This window comes from Sebastes umbrosus, chromosome 6 (assembly GCF_015220745.1).
Source record: "Sebastes umbrosus isolate fSebUmb1 chromosome 6, fSebUmb1.pri, whole genome shotgun sequence".
Taxonomy (NCBI): Eukaryota; Metazoa; Chordata; class Actinopteri; order Perciformes; family Sebastidae; genus Sebastes; species Sebastes umbrosus.
Window position 1 is genome coordinate 29,623,656 of NC_051274.1, and position 6,146 is coordinate 29,629,801.

The following is a 6,146-nucleotide window of genomic DNA, read 5'->3' on the forward strand; positions in this document are numbered from 1 at the left end:
TTTGCATGGCGTACAAATGACACGCTAAAACGCTAAAATACGTACTCATGGCACGCGAAATGTCCGTGTAATGTCGTGATATTTATACGCCTTCCCTCGAGATCGGTTTGCTACACCTGAACCCCAGAACGAAAACTTTGAAAGGGAATTTCAACATTAAGAGTAACTTAAAACTGGAGTGTGATCAGTGTGACGTGGTTGTGTTTTCAGCTTTAAGTGTGTTTGGGTTCTGGTTAATAAACTGTCTCACACACACACACACAAACACACACACACACACACAAACACGCACACACACACATACGCACACAGACAGATGTGTTGGATATCGGTCAAACCTCAGAGAAGTAAAAATAAATAAAAACAGACACACATAGAATTCATTCAGTTCTGCGGCTTCGACCTCGTAAACACACACACACACACACACACACACACACACAACCACACACACGGGTCCAGATGTTGGGTAATAGTAGCAGGGATGTAAAAGGAGAAAGCATACAGTAGGTCCTGCAACCACAAACACACACACACACACACACACACACACACACACACACACACAGAGGCCTATTGTCATGCATGCCGCTGGCTGTTTCACGCCGACTTAAAGAGATTAACGGGCGATCGGCATCAATTTACACTGAAGAGAGAGAGGTGGAGGGGGGGAGGTGTGAGAGACGATGGAGGGGGGAGAAAATGTTTTTAGAGAGTAAAAGAAAAAACAAGATAGAGGAAGAGAGACAGATAATGTTGTAAATTCCCCTTTCAGAGTTTCCATCCAGATGTAGTTTAAATTCTAGTCTCCATAAAACCTTCAAAATAAAAGCTGACTGATGTCTTGTTTCCTGTTGTGTGAATATCAGTATAATATCTACAACCAGCTGTTCGGTGCCATTAAAGCACCACAGAAGATGAAGAGGTGATTCAAAGAGCTCAAACTGATAGTTTCATGTATTAATGTGAGGAAGGTTACAGCCTCCTCGTCATTTATTCACTAAATCTGTTTCTGTTTTTATCCTCACAACTACTTTTTAATTTCCTGTGTTTCCACTCTGTTTTTTTTTTTAATTCAAGCACAGATTGAAAAGGAGAATAAAAGGTGGATGGAAAAATCTACTGGAGTATTAAATAATACGACATGTTATGTAACATAAAACTCAGGAAAAAGGTAATCAATTCATTTTTATTACATTTTTTATTTCCACATACAGTTCAGCTCTTCTTCTTCTGGACGTACACAAAGTCTGATGCTCTCTGCCCGACTGGAGGCCGAAATACCTTCACTTAGGAAAGGAAACAGTAAAAGGAAAGGAAAGGAAACAGTAAAAGGAAAGGAAAGGAAAGGAAACAAAGTAAAAGGAAAGGAAAAGAAACAAGGTCAAAAGAAAGGAAAGGAAACAAACTAAAAGCAAAGGAAAGGAAAGGAAACAAAGTAAAAGCAAAGGAAAGGAAACAAATTAAAAGGAAATGAAAGGAAACAAACTAAAAGGAAAGGAAATTAAACAAAGTTAAAGGAAAGGAAAGGAAACAAAGTAAGAGGAAAGGAAACAAAGTAAAAGGAAAGGAAACAAAGTGAAAGGAAACAAACTAAAAGGAAAGGGAACAAAGTGAAAGGAAACAAACTAAAAGGAAAGGAAACAAAGTAAAAGGAAATGAAAGGAAAGGAAACAAACTAAAAGGAAAGGAATGGAAAGGAAACAAAGTAAAAGGAAATGAAACAATGTGAAAGGAAAGGAGAGAGGAAACAGTGAGAAGGCGTAGATGAAAAGAGGAGAGGGCTAGACCCCTCAAGTGGCTTCAATTAAGTAAATTACAGAGAGAGAAAGAGAGAGAGAGAAAGAGGGAGAAGGAAAAACCAGAACTGTCAGACCCGAAGCTGATTACAGGGTGAACCCTCAGAGCCTCGCAGGATCTAACCTCCAGTCTAAACCTGAACCTGAACCCAGCCCCGGGTCCCGGTTATTTTAGGCTCCAGCTGCTGGAAATACTGAGTCTGCTGCTTCAGACCACAGCAGCAGGTCTGAAGGCCACGAGTCTCTCTCTGGATCTGAGTCTATATGAGCTCCAAACAGACAGTATTTATATATATATATCAGAATAATCCACCTCAGCTCTGGTTCAGAGTCTCCTGGACGTCACTTGGAAATCAAAGAGTTTATTTTGTCTATCAAAGATTAAGACTCAGACACACCAGGCTGACATCAGAGAACTAGCGGCGATGAAGGCCGACTGTGTTTTTTAGCCAAAAAGTTGCATTTGAACACGCCGCAAAGACGACAGCCGCTGATTCAACATGCTGGATTAGCCGAAAAAACTCTGACACGGCCCGACTAGAGCCGACGGTGCGAGACACAACGCAAAACCTGGACAGACGCTCACCGACGGACCCAAACTGTCTGACAGCCGACCGTCGGCTCAGTGTGTCAGGACCTGAACTCAGCCAGTAAACTTGAACTGGGGTCCAACAACATCTGTAACTCTCCAAAACCCACAATGAGACGTTCACTTTTTATTTCATGATGTCACTTTTCATGACAGTGGTGATGTCACTGCCCTCTCACCTTTCAGCCAATCACATGCCACCCTGCCTCAACAAACTGCTAACAGAATTAGCCGGTTGTCTACCTGTCTGTCTGTCTGACTGACCCTCTACCTGTCTACCTGTCTGTCTGTCTGTCTGACTAACCCTCTCACCTGTGTACCTGTCTGTCTACCTGTCTGTCTGTCTTTCTGTCTGTCTGTCTGTCTGACTAACCCTCTACCTGTCTGTCTGTCTGTCTGTCTGTCTGACTGACTAACCCTCTATCTTTCTACCTGTCTGTCTGTCTGTCTGACTAACCCTCTACCTGTCTGTCTGTCTGTCTGTCTGACTGACTAACCCTCTATCTTTCTACCTGTCTGTCTGTCTGTCTGACTAACCCTCTACCTGTCTGTCTGTCTGTCTGTCTGTCTGACTGACTAACCCTCTACCTTTCTACCTGTCTGTCTGTCCGTCTGTCTGACTAACCCTCTACCTGTCTACCTGTCTGTCTGTCTTTCTACCTGTCTGTCTGTCTGACTAACCCTCTACCTGTCTACCTGTCTACCTGTCTGTCTGTCTGACTAACCCTCTACCTGTCTTTCTGTCTTTCTGTCTGTCTGTCTGACTAACCCTCTCACCTGTCTCACTGTCTGTCTGTCTGTCTGACTAACCCTCTACCTGTCTACCTGTCTGTCTGTCTGTCTGTCTGACTAACCCTCTACCTGTCTCACTGTCTGTCTGTCTGTCTGTCTGTCTGTGTCATTGTCTCTCTGATGGAGTTGTAGCCGGCAGCAGCTCGTCTGACTCTGACTCATCAGCCTGTCAGGATGTGACTAATCTGTAATCACACACACACACACGTGTACGTTTTTACTGATGTTTTAAATAAACTGTGAACATCCTCTAATTCCTCCCCAACCACCAAGAAGTAAAAAGGAAGTATGCTTTTCCACATTTAAAGTATAATAAAAAATGTAAAGTTAATGTCTGATTGAGTATATTTTAACTATGTCAGTATACTCACAGTATATTTCTGTAACCATAAGAAAGTACCTTTTTATTTAAAGTAACAATACATTGTGAGTCTATTGATAGTGGTTTAGGCTCCTAATGAGTTGGCCTGTATATATATACAGTATATAGAGAGAGAGAGTGCTCAACAGTGAATTAAAATGGTATTGATGTACTGTTTGGTTTCATTTTCAAATCTTATAAATAAGGGTTTAGAGTGGCTAAATTTGGATTTATGAATATAGATTTTGCTAAAATTATGATCAAATTTATTATATATTATATTATATTATATTTGATATCAAATTTGTATTTATTTATTTACTTATTATATTAATATTAATTAGATTAACCTACATCTAACTAGATTAATATAAAGCTAACTATCTTAACATAATGCTAATTAATTTAACATAAAGCTAACTAGATTAACATAAAGCTAACTAGATTAACCTACAGCTAACTAAATTTACATAAAGATAACTATTTTAACATAAAGCTAACTAGTTTAACATAAAGATAACTATTTTAACATAAAGCTAACTAGTTTAACATAAAGATAACTTGTTTAACATAAAGATAACTAGTTTAACATAAAGTTAACTAGTTTAACATAAAGCTAACTAGTTTAACATAAAGATAACTAGTTTAACATAAAGTTAACTAGTTTAACATAAAGCTAACTTGTTTAACATAAAGCTAACTAGTTTAACATAAAGATAACTATTTTAACATAAAGCTAACTAGTTTAACATAAAGCTAACTAGTTTAACATAAAGATAACTAGTTTAACATAAAGCTAACTATCTTAACATAAAGCTAACTAGTTTAACATAAAGCTAACTAGTTTAACATAAAGATAACTATTTTAACATAAAGCTAACTAGTTTAACATAAAGCTAACTAGTTTAACATAAAGATAACTAGTTTAACATAAAGCTAACTATCTTAACATAAAGCTAACTAGTTTAACATAAAGCTAACTAGTTTAACATAAAGCTAACTTGTTTAACATAAAGATAACTAGTTTAACATAAAGCTAACTAGTTTAACATAAAGCTAACTAGTTTAACATAAAGCTAACTTGTTTAACATAAAGATAACTAGTTTAACATAAAGATAACTAGTTTAACATAAAGCTAACTATCTTAACATAAAGCTAACTATCTTAACATAAAGCTAACTAGTTTAACATAAAGCTAACTAGTTTAACATAAAGATAACTAGATTAACATAAAGATAACTAGTTTAACATAAAGCTAACTAGTTTAACATAAAGATAACTAGATTAACATAAAGATAACTAGTTTAACATAAAGCTAACTAGTTTAACATAAAGCTAACTAGTTTAACATAAAGCTAACTAGTTTAACATAAAGATAACTAGTTTAACATAAAGCTAACTAGTTTAACATAAAGATAACTAGATTAACATAAAGATAACTAGTTTAACATAAAGCTAACTAGTTTAACATAAAGATAACTATTTTAACATAAAGCTAACTAGTTTAACATAAAGCTAACTAGTTTAACATAAAGATAACTAGTTTAACATAAAGCTAACTATCTTAACATAAAGCTAACTAGTTTAACATAAAGCTAACTAGTTTAACATAAAGCTAACTTGTTTAACATAAAGATAACTAGTTTAACATAAAGCTAACTAGTTTAACATAAAGATAACTAGTTTAACATAAAGCTAACTATCTTAACATAAAGCTAACTAGTTTAACATAAAGCTAACTAGTTTAACATAAAGCTAACTTGTTTAACATAAAGATAACTAGTTTAACATAAAGCTAACTAGTTTAACATAAAGCTAACTAGTTTAACATAAAGCTAACTTGTTTAACATAAAGATAACTAGTTTAACATAAAGATAACTAGTTTAACATAAAGCTAACTATCTTAACATAAAGCTAACTATCTTAACATAAAGCTAACTAGTTTAACATAAAGCTAACTAGTTTAACATAAAGATAACTAGATTAACATAAAGATAACTAGTTTAACATAAAGCTAACTAGTTTAACATAAAGATAACTAGATTAACATAAAGATAACTAGTTTGACATAAAGATAACTAGATTAACATAAAGATAACTAGTTTAACATAAAGCTAACTAGTTTAACATAAAGCTAACTAGTTTAACATAAAGCTAACTAGTTTAACATAAAGATAACTAGATTAACATAAAGATAACTAGTTTAACATAAAGCTAACTAGTTTAACATAAAGCTAACTAGTTTAACATAAAGCTAACTAGTTTAACATAAAGATAACTAGATTAACATAAAGCTAACTAGTTTAACATAAAGCTAACTAGTTTAACATAAAGCTAACTAGTTTAACATAAAGATAACTAGATTAACATAAAGATAACTAGTTTAACATAAAGCTAACTAGTTTAACATAAAGCTAACTATAGTAACATAAAAATAACTAGTTTAACATAAAGCTAACTAGATTAACATAAAGATAACTAGTTTAACATAAAGATAACTAGTTTAACATAAAGCTAACTAGTTTAACATAAAGATAACTAGTTTAACATAAAGCTAACTAGTTTAACATAAAGCTAACTAGTTTAACATAAAGATAACTAGT